This window comes from Podarcis gaigeae (genome assembly GCF_964106915.1).
Source record: "Podarcis gaigeae genome assembly, chromosome: 10".
Classification (NCBI taxonomy): domain Eukaryota; kingdom Metazoa; phylum Chordata; class Lepidosauria; order Squamata; family Lacertidae; genus Podarcis; species Podarcis gaigeae.
This window is the reverse complement of record NC_139686.1, coordinates 50,390,256-50,407,952: the sequence shown is the minus strand read 5'-3', so window position 1 is coordinate 50,407,952 and position 17,697 is coordinate 50,390,256. Positions and strand designations below refer to the sequence as shown.

General features: G+C 38.0%; 1 protein-coding gene across 8 annotated transcripts in view; it reads left to right on the top strand.

The window, feature by feature from the left end:
- CNTN1 (contactin 1) overlaps positions 1-17,697 on the top strand; it is a 157,346-nt gene that overhangs the window by 50,478 nt on the left and 89,171 nt on the right. The window contains exon 1 of one of the 8 annotated variants that reach the window (XM_083699082.1): positions 1,622-1,640. The exons of the other annotated variants lie outside the window; for them this stretch is intronic. The gene's annotated coding sequence lies outside the window, so the exon portion shown is untranslated. Of the gene's footprint in view, positions 1-1,621; positions 1,641-17,697 lie in introns of those variants that run through there. 8 annotated transcript variants of the gene reach the window in all.

Below are 17,697 nucleotides of genomic sequence, written 5' to 3'. Positions count from 1 at the left end.
TAAAGATGGCTTGTAAACTTCTACTGGTCCAGAATGTGTCTGCCTGAGTACCTTTGGGCGCCAGATGGTCAGATCAGGAATTTATTGTTTTTCCAGCTCCAGGAGCAGTTAAACTGGCAGGAACAAGAAAGAGGGCATCCTCTGTGGTAGCTCTACAGCTTTACAATCAGGGTGGATGAAACAGCCTTGATCTGGCCCACTACCAGCAAGTCTATCCCATCCCAACTCCATGTAGAAATTATAGGAAAAATCCTAATAAAAGCTACCTGCTCTTAACAGATTGAAATTGATCTGAAGAACTTACAGGGTAGTCCAAGGGCTTTCCTCATAATATTTTTCTTTTAAACCACCAAATATCCCAGTAACTAGAAAGTGTGGCCTCTTACTGTGTTTGTTGAAAACTTTTGACTAAAAAAGCCCCCGGAAGTGGTGGTGTGATGTCACCTCTTGTGTAATTGTACACAGAAAAACTGTGGCCATGGGGTTTGCAGTGAGCCCCTTGGAAAGGACACTGTCATCTGACAGCTTCATGAAGTTGTCACCTGATGTCATAGTTACAGAAGGTGATTGTCCTTGCCTGCTCTTCCAGGAAGCCATTCAATAGAAATATGAGAATTGTGGTCCAGTTCTTTAACCACGTGGTAACTTCTCAATAGATGTGCAGCTATCTGGCAACTGATTGCAGTGGAATCTCCATGGGGACAGTGACACACCCAAAAACATTCTATTCTCTTTTGCTACCTGTTATCTTGATCTGTAAAGTTTGCAGCATTAGACAATATTACAAAGATGATACTGGACAACAAGGTAGTATATTTTCTAATAAAAATCCACCCCATCATAGACTGTAATCTGATTTTTCTTTTTTATTAGTTTACCTTTGAGAAGAAATCTTTGGAAATGGCCACATAAATCATCTGTTCCCATCATGTAGCTGATTGAAATAGATTTTTTTTCTTGACTTGGGAGAGATTTAAGCTTATAAAGGATAGTCCTTGAGTGAATAAATCATCTTCTCCTGACCACTTTGAAGAGATAGATTTATTCATACAGTCATACCTCATGTTGCGGACACTTCAGATTACTTGTTTTCAGGTTGCGGACCAAGGGAAACCTGGAAGTACCAGAATGGGTTACTTCCATGTTTCGCTGCTCGCGCATGCGCAGAAGCGCCAAATTGTGCCAGCGCCTGCGCAGGCGCGATGCTTCAGGATGCAAACGCTGCGGGTTATGGACGTGCCTCCGTCACAGATTATGTCCGCACCCCGAGGTTCCACTGTAATTCATACATTTAAGATTCTTCTATATGCTTATGTATTGCATCATGTCTTGTCTACCTGTTTCTGAATGTTGACCCTGTTTCTGAATGTAAAAAAAAACAAAAACCAGGAAAGAAGCACTGCAAAGTCAATAATTCTTTTTTCTCTAATAATAATGAGAGCATAACTTCTAGAAAGAAATCTGGAAAAGTTTAAATTGAAGACTTAGAAAAATGTATATTTATCTGTCAGGAAACTAATTATTAATATCGGCCCTACAGATGTTGTTGGACTACAGGCCTGATCATCCCCTGATCACTGGCCATGCTGGCTGCGCCTGATAGGAATCCAGCAACGTTATCCGCAGTGTGTCTGAGGGATGTGAGTGTTCTTTCTTTGAACTTTCAAAGAATCCCTGCCCTGCCCTGTAGCACACTGCAGACACTCCCCACCCCTCATCTAGCATGTGTACATGGAATGCATGTAGGAAGAGATCATGGTTTAATGACCACTCTGTGCTTTCCAGGGAATATGCTGGCAAGGGAGGCTGCAGAACACATAAGGACTGGGTTTTAAAAGTTTAAAGGAGGAAGATTCATGCTCCCCTTGGCCAGGTTCATAGTGATTATGATTATAGGAAGAGTCAGTGCTATTTTTCAAGGGGGGGAGGAGTGCCAGAACTCACCACGAACACCTCCCTTGTTCTCTTATAATGGCAATGGTGCTGGAACTGAGTTCTGGTGAGTTCCAGATGAAAAGAAGCCTTGGGAAGAGTCAACGCCCCTGCGTGTTCCAAAGAATCAAGAGAAATGGTCACCGCTTTCTTGGAAGTGAAAAGTCTCATTAAATTGGTGGATCATGTTTCATAGAATCATAGAATCACAGAAATGTAGAGTTGGAAGAGTCCACAAGCGTCATCTTGTCCAGCCCCCTGCAATGCAGGACTTTTTTTACCCAATGTGGGGTTCAACCCATGACCCTGAGATTAAGAGTCTCATGCTCTACCAACTGAGCTATCCCACAGGGTAAAGGTGATGTTTGATACATGACTAATTCACACTCATTTTTGGATTAAGAATAGGGACAGGGTAAAAAAAACCTTGTTGATTTTCATGAACCCCTGAAGTATAATGGGCTAGAAGTTGAATAAACTAAACAACAAATAAGCAGAAAGACTTCATAGCACATTTGTCTAACAGGCTCTTTTTGCAGTAGGGGTTATCTAGATTCAGTGTGTTTGATCAGAGACATCTGACCTTCCTTTCATGTAGTTTCTTTTTGAATTTTAACCGACTGTATCTATTTGGTTTTCCATCCATTACATAAAAGATTCAGATAATTCAATACCATTAGGATCACTGTGTGGCACCATATTAATTTACAACTAGATAGTTTAAACCAGATAGGGGCTGGCTGTAGTCTAAATCACAAAATACTTTCAGTCAAAGCAGGATAAACTACAATGAATGGTAATTTTGTGCGAACAGATGCATTAATCGCAGGACTATGCCAGATGTTCATAATGAATATTTTTGGTTTAAAAGGGAGCTTTTAAGATGGATAAAATGTTACCTGAATGATATCTAAAACCATATGTAACACTAGTTTGTTGCTGTTTGTAGCCTTAACCAGCTGTGGCTTTTGTCATGTTGTTTTGTGTGTGTGTTTTTTTGTGTGTTTTTTTGTTTCCAGTGTATCTTCTTTCTAGTAACAGTGACACTATCATGCAGTCAGTAAAATCTGGATATGTAATGTCACTGTAACAGCAAATGAAGCTGATTTTGACATCCCTTGTTTAGCTTGATGAGAATTAGATGCATATGTATGAAGGATTTCTGGGGGTTTTCTGGTTTAGATTAATTGCAGTTTGCCTGGTTGTCCCAAACCAAAATATGGTGGCCAATTTTAACTATGGTTCTTTGGAAATAACCCAGCTTAAGCCCATGGGCAATGGAGTGTGAGGCTAGTGCTTACTAGCCAGAATAGCTAAGATATACAGCTACTTCTGGGGAGACAGCTGTTGTGCTCAGCTCCTGCTTATGGACTTCCCAAAGGCTTCTGGTTAGATATGGTGAGAACAGGATGCCAGGATGCTGGACTAGATGGGCTAGAACTCTTTTCTGTTCTTAAGAAGCTGACTTGTTTAAGCAAACCATAATCAACATTATTTAGAGTTTAGGGACACTGTAAAAAAAATGGTTAATGGTTACAGAAAGGAAAAGCTTCCCAATGTCTCATGGCCATGGTGGAGGAGAAGGGAGGTGGGGATGTGAAAACCTGTAAATTGTTATGTCTTGACCTTGTTGTGCTAAACTATGGTTTAGCAGCCACCTTGACAAAAAGATCGGTCTTCTAAAATTGCTTGCATATCTTCAGGCATCTGAAAATACGACATGGGCCTGTATTTTAAATCCCATAATGGCTTTGAAGTGATGCTAAGCAGCACATGGAAAATTCAATTAGCCCCTAAACCAACCATTTAATTACTAATTGGTGCTAAGAAATGACAAATTAATGTGTCTCTGCTTGTCTACTGCCATTTAGAGTTCTCTGATAGATTCAGATGTGACATTAAGCTTTTTTTCTTTTCTTCTTGTAAGCATCCAAAGCAACCTTGGTATTTCTGGTGAAAAGATACTGAATCTAGTAAAATATATGTTCTTTATCCAACTTCTTTATCCAACTCCTCATGGTGTTGATGCAACGTGGAGTATACAATGGGTCGCACTTCTCAATTTACACAGGGATTTTAGTAGTTGCTTGGAAATCTCTTTGTACTTTATTTTGTAGAATTGAGTGCAATGGCCCTTACATTATCAGAATGGTTTAACTGTTTAGCCCACTTCTCATGTAAATCTGGGAATTGTAGCTCTGTAAGGGGAATAGCTGTTGAGGGAAACAGCTCTATTGAATTTCAGGCACCTGACAAAGGCCTTTCTATTTTAGCTGGCATTTAAATAAAGTGAATTGGTTTTTGAACAAATTTTATGCATTGTATGCTTTTAACTTTTTATGTATTGTATGCTTTTAAATTTTTATGTACACCTCTTAGGTAGCTTTGGTATTTATATATAGTTTAAATAAAAATAAAAAGAGTAAGTGAATAAATAAACAAAGAACCCTTTGACTTTAACATCAATAAATCCTGAAAGTTCATGAAGAGTCAGACAACAATATGAAAGTATTTTGGATATACACAAACAAAAATGTTTATAATAAAATTAGGCAAATGGGGACAGCTTTACTGATTGGTTCCTTTGTAAGCGAACCTGTTTCTGTAGTCCAAAAACTTTGAGATGTATCCTTGCAAAAGGCATAAACAAAGTATAAAAGACACTTTGTTTCCAAATAGTAGATTGATGTTGAAGTATTTGTGCCAGCAAGTACAGAGAGACCAATCGTGTCTTATGCCTCTCAAGAGAGATAAATTACTCAATTGCCTCTCTCCTGCTGCTTTCAGTGTTATCTTTGAACAATATAACAACAGTGTTTTACAGAATTACTCATGTAAAGAATAAATAGAAATCCATTTCTTCTAAGATGATGGAAAATTCGATAATAACACAATTGTGTAACACAATTGTGTCATGTGTTAGATCCCATGAGGCTACTTAAATCCTGAAAGTTCTATTTTAAAAAAAATAGAAAGAAGAAATGAATGCTTAATAAGCAGCCATGAGAAACAAGCACATCCCTTAGATTGATAATTATGATGGGTAATGGCCATCATGCAGTGAAAGGGGCATTTTTTTGTTTTTGTGTGTGATGCCTCTTTATGAGCATTCCTTACTTTCTCCTTGTTTTAATCCACTGTACATTTAAACGAGTGTTTAAAAATGCCAAGCAAAATGACATTTGATTTTTTAAAAAATTATAATTCAAAGATAATTCTATGGAGGAAAAAGGGGTTGGGGAAGATAAATAAAAGGATTGTTTGACATTCATATGCCACAGTTAGCATTCCTCTATTTTAGAAAGCAAGCCTGACTACCAGCTATATGTTTTTTTTTAAGGGAATATCACTTTTTCCTGTGTATCCTGGCTTTTTCAATACATTAAAAAAATAATTACCTTTTTGATGGGGGCTTTATTTTTCCCTAATGTTGTGCTCAGACCATTTTTGCATAAATAGATTCATTATTAAAGATGCACAGCTGTTCAGAATACTTTTCTATAAAGTTATTCTGCTTTAAAACTCATGCTGTATCCTGCAGTGTCTGTATTGGTTGTTAAAATGTGAATTCAATAATTATGACATATCTGACATTCCCACCAAATATTGATAACATCTGTATGGTGAACGCTGCGCTTCTAACATTTAAATTGTGTTATTGAAAACATCTTATTCAGCCTAGTGGGTGTCAGATACCATTGAAACAGTAACTTATGTAGTGCCTCTTACACCGACAAACTTAACAATACTCTTTTCACTGAAAAGCACAATATATCTTGTTTTTGTTTCTCAATTGTCACACCAAGATCTCTTTCCCATTGTGTCTTGAATTGTTGTCTGTTCATGCTTGAACTTCTAATTAAACAAATAGTCCTTGCAATTAACCCCTTTACTGCTGTGTCAGTGTTTAATATTTCCATGAAGTCTATTTACTAAATGAATAATTAGGACCACTAGAGTTATAGAAGGAAATTTAAAACATGTAAAATATGGGAAATTTTGCATTCCTTATTACTGTTGTTAAATAGGGGATTGAGGAACTTGATTTCTCTTTACTTATCTCGTTTATTAGGGAGTTGTTCTGAGATTATCTCCCCCACTTTCTGTTTTCTGATCACCTCTTTTTTTCTGTCAACAAAAGCATCTTAAGGGGGATGTCAAGATTTTGCTATTTTAATATATTGAACTTTCCCGACTATGTATCATTCCTAGATGTAGCCACCATATTTGTAGTTTTCTAAACACTATTCATCACAGAGTTTAATCATAGCTTGGGTAATAGCCACTCTTCTTTTAGAGTACACTTCTGTAACTTATGACATGTCAAACACAGGCACTTTAATCTTCCAGCAGCAACAGTATGATTTCATGTGTTTTTGGTGCTCAAAGTAGGTGATACAGTGGTCACACCTATTTGGGAAATCAATCTATTGGATATATTGTTGGAAACTTCTTTCATTGGAAAGAATAATTCCATTCATATCTATATGGATGCAAAGCTAATTAAACCAAAGGTCTATTAATAGTAAAAAAAAATCAACACATAAGTAAGGCAATAACAATAAATAGCATAAGTTGATTGATGATGATTCAATTTCTATACTGCTTAATATATTAAAAAATATCTCTAAGCTGTGTACAGAAAACAGAAGCAACAACAGACTACTTAAATGAAATATTATAAAAATACACAGTTACATATAAAATGTTACATCAATAAAAAGTTACTAATATATAGGTAATATATCAATTCATTTTAATTCAGACACATCCACCCTCTCAGCCACTGAGTTCTTACTCAAGGTCCAACAGACTCCCAGCTCACCCATAAGTTAGAGTATAACAAACCACACTCAGCTGCAGCTTAACTACCCACCAAAACTGAAATGTTTTTAAGAGACCCTAATGCGGCAGTGTAAAAATTCCAGTCTGCAAGCCTAATTAGGCATGACAATCTTCATTTCACTCATGAAGCTGTTCCAGCCAAGCCTCAGCTACCTGCCTTAACCTGACATCATATATGAAGTCAGCTGTGGGTGATGCAGCTCCTTGCCAAAAGTGGGGTTTGCAGGCCCACTTAATAGCCTGCAAAGCCCCTTGTAAATGCCACAGTAATCATCTGCACTGAAGCTGGTTTCAAAGAGCAACTAGGGTGACACTGATTTGAACACACACAGTCTTGGTTTCATTCAACTGTAAAATAGCAATTAAAAAAATCTACTTTATGTGTAACAAAGTTGACGATAAGTTCGGGGGTTAAAATGGACACCATGAAACATATTTTTGAATTGCTAGTGTGCCTATGTATTGTAGACTCTTGCGGTGGCAAATTCCACAGAGAGCTTATACACTGTGTGGAAAAGTACTTTCTTTTGTCTGTTCAGCATCTTTTTCCAATCAGCTTTATACAAGGGCCAGTGAAACTCCATTCTGGTTATCCCTTTCTCCATCATGTGAAGAATGGGGAGAGGAGGAAGAATATGCTTTCATTGTTGTGGACTCTATCCAAACATTTGTTGGAAGCTATCTGGGTTTTCTCTGAGTACCGCTCAGAGCTTACAGTTCCACGCAATTGTAAGACCAGTGCTATTTTTCTATAAAAAGAGGTGCTAGAACTCACCTTGTGTTCTCTTATAATGCCAATGACACCTACCTGAAAGTTGCAGTAACTGAGTTCCTGCTGGAAAAAAAACCCTGCCATAGACCATGCTATTGAATAAAATTGCACATGCAAAAACAGTTGAAGCACACCACTTCCAAGTCTCTGAAAATATTTTCACATATTAAAATTCATTCTTTAAGGTTTGAATATATGAATATATATGAATATATTCATATATGAATATATGAGTTTGACCAAACTGTGGGAGGCAGTGGAAGACAGAAGTGCCTGGCATGCTCTGGTTCATGGGGTCATGAAGAGTCAGACAACAATATGAAAGTATTTTGGATATACACAAACAAAAATGGTTATAATAAAATTAGGCAAATGGGGACAGCTTTACTGATTGGTTCCCTTGTAGGCGAACCTGTTTCTGTAGTCCAAAAACTTTGAGATGTATCCTTGCAAAAAGCATAAACAAAGTATAAAAGACACTTTGTTTCCAAATAGTAGATTGATGTTGAAGTATTTGTGCCAGCAAGTACAGAGAGACCAATCGTGTCTTATGCCTCTCAAGAGAGATAAATTACTCAATTGCCTTTCTCCTGCTGCTTTCAGTGTTATCTTTGAACAATATAACAACAGTGTTTTACAGAATTACTCATGTAAAGAATAAATAGAAATCCATTTCTTCTAAGATGATGGAAAATTTGATAATAACACAATTATGTAACATTGTCATGTGTTAGATCCCATGAGGCTACTTAGGAGGTATGCTATAAGTTAGCCAAAATTTGACTTTGCTTTGCTCTCAAGAAGTTCCAGTAACTATCTAAAAGCTATATTGATAGAGGATGCGAAGAACACTCTACAACTTCATCAGAGGAGAAATGTAAGTGAACCATTCCTCATTCATCCACAGGCTTTCTTAACCCTATAGCTGTCAGTGAAACACTGAGAAATTTAGGTCTGAAATTGTAAGAAATTGTCAGATTCAGATTAAGACTTTGTGCAAACTACACCTTTATTGCATATTCAAAGCATATTCTTTCCCTCAAAGAATTCTGGACACTGTAGTTTGTCCCTCACAAAGTTGCAGTTCCCAGTGACCCTTAACAAACTACAGTACCCAGAATTCTTTGAGGGGGAAAATATGCTTCAAATGTTTTTTTAAAGGTATAGTGTGTATGCAATCAAAGTTATTTGAACTTAGTTCCCACTGAAACCAATAGAGCTTAAGTTCAAGTAATGACTGATTTGTCTGGACAACCTAAGGATTTTATTCACTGGAGGGGTAAAATTTTGGAATATTCAGGAATACTTCTTGCAGCCAAGAGTCTCTTTGGATAATAGAGAACTTTGCTGTGAGATTTATTTATTTATTTTAATCATTTTTATTAGTTTTACATATAAGCACATTGCGTAACATCATATCCTCTTATTATATCTCTTTGGCTCTACTGAGCCTAACGACTTCCCTCCCTCCCACCTAATGGTTTACAAAATTAAATTGTGCACCCTTGCATTTCCCTTCCTTTCCTGTTCTTGTTATGACATTTCTTAAAATATTACATTACTCAACCTGAATAGGTAATAATTTCATTTTACAAATCTTCAGATAACCCTACTAATGATGTTAATTGCTTACAGTTGTCTTTCAAATATAATATAAATTTGTTCCAGTCTTTTTGGAATGCTTGATCTCACTGGCTCTGGATTCTTCCCATCGGTTTTGCCAGTTCTGCAAAATCCATAAATTTCATCTGCCACTCTTCTTTTGTTGGTAATTCCTGTTGTTTCCATTTTTGGGCTAACATAATTCTTGCTGCAGTTGTAGCATATAAGAACAGTTTTTTATCTTGTGTCAGTATCTCTTTACCCACTATACCCAATAGGAAAGCTTCTGGTTTTTTAACAAAAGTGTTTTTAAACATTTTCTTTAACTCATTGTATATCATTTCCCAGAAAGCTTTTACCTCTTTACATGCCCACCACATGTGGTTAAAAGTACCCTCCTTTTCCTTACATTTCCAACATTCATTTTTTGTTCTATACATTTTAGCCAATTTTACTGGTGTTAAATACCACCTGTACATCAAGAGATTTATTTATTTTTAATTCCCACCTCAAAAATTCACTTAACTTCAAATTGTTTTTTATTTTTGCCACTTTCTTCACAATTTAAGTAAAAATGGTTGGTGCACGTATATCTATAAGCAAATCTCTTTTTGATGTGGCTTGATTTAATAGCTTTACATCTGATGGGATATTGTCAGTGGCGACTGTATGTGGAGTAATGAACACATTTCCTCAGACTGATTAGGAACTTGTTTCTGCTTTCACCTGCAGTATTTGGTTTGGCTGACTAGCATAAATCATAAGTAACTGTTGCTATGCTCTGCAAGCACCTGTAAGCTGTTGACTTGTTCTATGTAATTTGGATTGAAAATGAAGATTCCTCACATCAGAGTGGGAATTTCTCCCCACACTTACTTCTGACATTTTTATTCTGTGCTACAGGGACCTGTTAAAGCAACAGTGCATTTACAGGAATTTTATTTGCAGACACAGTGCTTTCTCCTTTACTATTTTCTGTCATGCATTACCTGACTTAATATATTGAATTTCTCCCTGACATTCAAACATAGCTTGGTTAGTCAATCATGGTCATAATGGAGTTGAGACTTATGAGCAAACATATGTTAGGAATTCCATATATCAGGAGTTGGAAGCCAACCCATGTATATATTAAGGATGGATCTACTGATAATTGCTTTTGAGGCAGATTTTCTCTATGTGAGTTGTACTCATACTCTACAGACACACACTGATTTGTAGCTTGATAGCAGATTCAGCTATAGAATTCTGTCTCTCTTGTGCATCCCACATGGTGTTTATTTGTAGCTAGCACCGATTTATGTAATTTAAGACAGTTTTTATGTTCATATGATTCATTGTGTGGAAATGCCAATATAGCCATAACAGTATTTGGGTCGTAAACAGAATACAAATATTTGCTTATGGCTATAGACCTTTAATAGAGAACAGGTCATATTGAACTCAGTGGGGGTGTACTTCTGAGTAAACATGAACAGGATTTGGATGCTGTAAGGGAAACTTGAATATTGCTTAAGATGCTAATAAATTAAATGCTTGTAAAAATGACATGTAGAATGTAAAATTGCATCTGTAAAAGTTGAAATCTGTTGCAGTTTATGTGTATCTGTCTACATGAATATTCATGGATGACTGTTCACTTGCACCAATGTAATACAAATTACAATGCAGTTTATTAATGCAGTGTAGGAATGCGAGTACATACTGTAAATCTTCATCTGGCTCTTTGAAAAGTACAGTTTAAATAGAAGAGAAAAAGTTTGAAAAAATGTTCATTAGTCACAATTTCAAACATTAAATGTGTAGTTAGTTTCCTGCTAAAGGTAGCTGTAACTAAGTCTTATTGGTGCAATCTATTTACAACTAACCTTAGCTAGAGTATAAGCATGGTGATTCGTATTCAGCTGAGTTTTATGCAGAGCAGACCCAGTGAAATTAACACACCTAACTTAGCTATGTTGATTAATTTCAATGAGTCTAATATATTAGAATTTAATAGAATAGCATTCATATTTTTATGATACTCTGATTTCATAATTGTGTGGAACTAATGAAGAAGAATGAGTTTAGGTGAAATAGACTATGGAAATATTCGTGCTACCAGTTGGTTCAATTTCGGACATATTCTGTCTCGCATGCTATGTATTTCCAAAAATACATAGGTAACTCCTCCTTGCTGGCTATTTGATTTCACTTTATTCTAAAGTTTACTAGTAGCCTTTCCTAGAGAATTAGCCCAAGGAGTTGTGGCAAAATTAAAAACGAAAGCAATAAAGATTGACACCATGACATATGTGGGAAAATGTATTGTAGGAATATGTGGAAGTTTTCATATAACCATGATGGTAAATGTAACTTTAAAAAAAAGTATAAACAGGCTATATTCAAGGTAAATCCCATAAATTTAAAGCTCATAGGGTTAAAGCTCATAACTTGCAAACATGAATGCGCTCTATTCATCTAACTCATAGATGTGTGAGACATCTTTATATGATATTCTTAATCCGCTGTATTCCAAATTTGCATTACACACCCTTTGTTTTCTTGTGATGTGTGATATTTCCAAATCTTCCACATTATAGCACTGCTTCGAAAACCCTTCCCATTTACTTTAAGGAAAGAACCTGATTCATATCAGCATGGATGGATCTTGTCCCTCTGTTGAAACGAATGATGAAATCTCTTAGAATTGCTATTTGCCTTGACTGTTTCCTTTGAGTTTTTGTTTAATCTTTCTTCATGACATTATAAATAGAAATAAATTCATTAATAAAGCTGTTCTTTTGAAGAGAGCTATGACCAAAAGCTCAATAATATGAGCTATCTTGTCAAAGTTTTGAGTGTTCCAAGGAACTAAATATTTAGGCTACAATCCAGCCAACCACTTACACATGCTTTTAGAAAAACATCATGAGCTGGTGCATTCCCTGCAGTGATTATCTTAATTTACCAAACCACAAATCAGCCAGGATTCAAGTAGTTAAGCAAATGTTTAATTGCATTCTGTTTTTAATCATGATGTAAGAGCTATGTGTGTGAGTTAACGGATGAGTTTTTAAAATGCATCTGCATTAACATGAAGTCTTTCATAGGGCCAGTGCTTGGCTAATTACAAAACAACAAAGAATATTGTGACACTTTAGAGACTAATAGGGAAGTCTTTAAAGTAGTGCAAGTCTCTCTGTTCATGCTGTCACATATTGACATATATACTTCTCTCTAATTTTACAAGGCGAGACACATCTACTGGACAAATCTTTGCAGCAATTCTTGCATAACTTGTTCATAATGTCATCTCTTAGGCAGTGACCCCTGCATCAATTTAAAGATATATATCATCCTTCCAAGCACTAAGCGAGATGTTGCTGCATACCAGGTGTGGTCAAACGGTTGACTATATCTCCCCTATGTGTCCTTTTCTTATTGCATGCCATATTTATTGACGTTTTCCCCAAAAGGCTAATTTACATTGTAGCAATAGTTCATCAGACTGCAAATTCTTTAACAGCCCAGCCAGGTATCATTTCATCATGACAATGTAACTGATGTCTTGGTAACACAGTATCAGCAAACTTCACAGCAATTTGGAAAGACAATAACTTTTCCAAGTAAACAGTTGGAAGTAAACATGTAAAGTTTATTTTTAAAACCTGGACATTTCTTATTGAAGCTGGTAAGTACAATAGGTGGTTTGCTTTGGGAGGTGCGGAGGAAATTGGGAACTCACTGCATCCCACCAACAGCTGTTAAGTCTACAAATAGCATCTGGATATTGAACAAATTCAGCTGCAGACTGAGTATATACTATAGAAAGTTATTTGAGAGATCAATGACTTAAATGCATTGGGGCTAAATGTATTTGATAATATCATTTAGCTCAATGCCATTTAGGTAGAGAGAGTGTTCAGAAATAAGCTTCTTAGTCTTTAGTCTGAAAGTGTACCTTGTATTAATGACCTTATTCTATGGTTGTGTGCTTGCACACATGCCTAAATTGTTCCTGTCCGTGGATTTGACACCACCAGTTTTCCTTACAACTCTTTCAGCACTGGCTTTCTTTGGGTCAGAAAGGACCTGTGCTCATATGCATCCCTCTTTATACATTCACCCATTTGAATCCAACGTAGCAGTGGTTTTATGGGTTTTATCTACCATCTGTTGTTCAGTGTCAAAAGTAGTGGTGACATGAAAAATGTATGCAAATTAGCTGTAGCCATATTTATAACTGGTGGTTAGATTGATTTGTCTACACACAAAAAGACAATCTGGTCTTCTGAGCTTTCTTCCCACCTGTCAGGCTAAGGAAATCGACTTCCTCCCCCGTGGCAGTAGATAAGCAGAACAAAGGAAAAGGAGTCTTCTTACCAGTTAGAAACTTTAATAATCACAGCAATAGAACAATGAACACACCTGCTAGAATGGCGGTGCTCCTAATAAAGGATTCCACCTCCTTCTGTCCCTATTAATCTACATCACTTCTACGTCTTGTAAGCTGAGTTTGTACCTTCTGTGCTTTCTGCTCTGCCAATTTCTGAGCTCTCGGTGACTTTGGAGAAGTGGGGTGAATGCTGTTCCGAGACTGTGAATCTGTTAACCCTCTCTCTTCTAGTGTTTCTTCTCCTAGCTGTTCCCCCTCTGCCTTCCAAACTATGCCCCTCTGCAAACCACTGTTCCAAATCTATACTGTCCTCCTGCTCCTGGGAAGATTCAGGATTCAGATTCCGGAGCAGGGGGAGGGGAAGGCTCCCACCATTCCTCCTCAGTGCAGCCCTCCTCAGCACAGTCCCTGACACCACCCCACACAAGGTCTGCCATCATGTTGAGAACCACCCATGCTTGGGTTAGCCTAGGTACGCACATACATTTTTGAGGGGAAAATATTTGCTTTTCCAATAGCGCTATGTCTCTTCATTGCCTATTACTGCTACAGAATACTAATTTATAAAAGTCTGCAGGAAGAACTGTCTAGTCATTCTGTAGATGATTAGGGCATCAAATTTATAATACTGTAATTCACTGTTTCTCATACATTTATCAACCTCTGAATTCACTAATCAATTTGTGTTTTGTTTTTTCCATTACAGTCTTTTGTCAGACTGTTCGAGAATTTCATTCATCCCTTCCCTCCCTCTCTCCCTCCCTCCCACCCACCCTTACCTTTTCATTTATAGCCTAAATTTATTTATGGCTTTATGTTTTCTTTAAAATTAAATGAGCACTTTCTACTCTCTTACATTTACATCCATTATTTATTTATCCAGCACAGCCGTGACTCTTCAATCGTGGTGTACCAAACTTCAATAAGTTATTTTAACCATGTCACCTGAGAAGAACTCTGCCTTCCTGGCTTCTGTTTGTTTTCTACATATTCCAGAGAAAAAATACATTTTCTAAAGTTTCACCTTCCTCTTACAGTCCTAGTGTTGGTGCAGTCAACAATCAACTTGCAATCAACTTGCAATCAGCACAGTTCATCATCTCACAAACGCCACAGGAACAGCAATCTGGCACACACTGGGTCAAAGCAACACCTTCATTGAGTTATCCTCCACCACCTCAATAGTTATTCTATAGCAGGAATAGGGAACCCTAGGCCTGGGGGCAACATTTGATACTCCAGGGCTTTCTGTCTGGCCCATAGGAATCTCCCCAGCACACATACCTTCCTGAGTCAGACCCCTCACAAGTCCTGCTTTGCATCCTCCTTGATGGTTTTTGCCTAGCTGGAACGGGTCCTTTGAATTTTGATAATGCTTTCCTGGCTGGAAGACATTTGTGAATGTGGTAAAACTAGCCTCCTGTACAAAGGCAAAGTTCAAATTTATTGCTCTTCTCTCTTTCGTGTCCAGTCCTGCCCCAATACTAGCATGTGGTTCCCAGAAGCTTGCCAGGAGGAAATATGGTCCTTAGGTAAAGAAAGGATTTCTACTCCTGTTCTATGACTTGCAGTGGAATCAAAATCTAAGACAGAAAAGAACCTTGGGAGAGAGGAAAGAATCATAAATTGAGCATTACCAGAAGCTGAAGTTCATATTCTGAGCCAAGGAATGACAAAACTCAGCGAGACCTCCATCGCTAAGTGTCTTAGGGCAAGAGTTTCGCAGAAAGATTATTGATTGTAGCTTTATAGAGGGCTTCCAGAACGTTTATGTACACGTATTGCACTCATACAAGATCATTACCTATATTTGGAACCATGAATTCAATATAGTCAACAAAACAACTGTTTTCTCCACATTCATTGTGAATTTAGATGCATGTACCTAACAGGATGGTACAGACATGATAAAAGCAAGATCGAAACACTGCTGGTTTTCCCCCTTTGCAAATTTCTTGGCTTGGGACACTAAACTCACCAGAAGAAAGAACAACAGAGAACGAAAACAAAATAATGTGCGTTCAGCAGCCTGAGTGAACAAAAAGGCCTTTCAGTACAGTTGAAATTCTGTCAAACTCCACTTCTGATAGATAAGGCAGCAGGTTCCAAATGAGGCAGCTCATGGCTATTGACTGGGAAAGCTGTGCCATTGCCCCGAGAAACCACAGATCCAAGCACAAACATCCCAGAGAGGCCAACAGAACTTTTGTGGAGCATAGTGAGGGTTCAGCCGTAGGGTTGTGAAATATGTGTCTTTTGTGCGAAGAGAAAGAAGACAAGATCAGAACTGCTTGTTTAAGAGAGGACAAATAAAGAAAGCTTTGGATGTGCAGCAAAGGAGAGTTCAGAAAGCATAATCCCTGCTACTTTACATAGATGGTATTCTGATTGACTTCTTGATGAACATCCAGCAGGTGTCATGGAAGACTCAGAAGACACACCAGCCAGGGAGATAGGTGTCAGGGAACTGCCATCAGGGCCGGAGGGAGAGAGCGGGCTCCGGAGGGGTCCCAGAGAGCGTCCCGGGATGGGGAGAGGCAGCCCATCTTCTGTGGAAGAGAATCAGCGTAGCACCAGTGGAGAAGGGGGGCAGATGGGGGAATCGGCGAGGCGGTCCCATGACTCCTTGCCAGGGACCAGCGGGGAGAGTAAGGGTCCTCCGCTGCCTACACCCTCCTTGTGCAGGAGAGTAGGAGGAGACTAGGCGTCAAAGAGCTTCTTTGCTGGAAGAAGTTCAAGAAACGCCCACTGACGGATTCTACCAGCGATTGAGACGGCCACGGGTGAGTGGCTGTCCGGACAGAAAAGGTTCACTCAGGCAACCCAGCCAGGTGTTGCACCGGTTTACGCACGAGCAACCCATAGAACCATTACAATAGGTAATTACTAATCTTCAAGAAGAACAGTAACAGGAAACTCCTGACTCCTCAGATACAATTATGCTCAGTGCCACCTGCTGAATAATTCTGCTATATGATTTCATGTAAAATGCGTGGGAGTTGGCATGCTAAGCTCCACCCTTTGTCACCATCCCTGTCACTTTCCCAGCTCATAGACGACAAATGTCTGAAGCAGGGAGCCATATTTACTTATGGAAGGGCCTAATGAGATTTAGAACCCTGCATATTTGATGTGAGCAATGATGCATATATCTTTTGATGAAATACTTTGCAGTTTTCAAATCTTGTTCCAAGCCTTCTCTAGATGCTGCTTCGAAAGTCTAGGAGAGACAAATGATTTACATTTGCTAAGAAAGCAGAATAGTGATGTCCAGGTAGACCTGTTCTGGTCTACTGTTTCTTAGAGGTGTTTTGGACATTTTCTTCTCATGCAGAAACTGAGTCGATCTTATTTATATTCTGCACTTCCTCCTAGGAATTTAAGACTGCAGACCTGTTTTCTGGTACATTCTGTTTCTCTGCAGAATATTATATGGGGGGAGGGGCGGAAACAGCCTTTTCATGTCTCACAATTGCTTTCAACTTCTACAGGCAAGCTAGCATCTCTGCTTCCTATCTGTATATGCAAAGATTTTACTGCTTGAGTGCCATTCTTATACAGGAGGGGCAAGCGTGGGAAATTAACATAGGTTTTTATGCATCAATATACCATCAGAACCTGGTGTCAGACTCATGGCAACATGCTGGAGCCCCTTGTTAATTCACAAATAAATAATAAATAAATTTGGTTCATTTCTCTGGATGCTATTTGCAGCAGGTTTCCCGGCATGCCGTAATATTTAATAGTCTTGTACCCTTGAACATTCCAAAGGATTCAGACTCCCGCATCTATTTGCAGTCTCCGAAAGCCCAATAATTTCCCTTTACTTTGGCGCCGGTCTTCTTCGCTTTGAAGGGAGGATGTAATGATGTCACTGATTTATGCCAGATACCACTCTGTATACCAGATAATTGTATTCTCCTTATCTGAAATTAAGTCTTTCTGGAGTAGTCTTTCTGCAGTTCATTTAGTTTTAGTATTTTCATCTAACTGACACAGACAATGAAAGGCTATACTGTACTTATATTTATCATTCTGTGATGGTTAAACATGTAAAATCTCAAAGCATGCATGGTTTTTAGCTCCCCTCCACCGATCACATGATGCTTTCATGTTCATAAGAACAGAAACGTTTAAATTCAGGTTTGCAATGTGTATATATAAATAT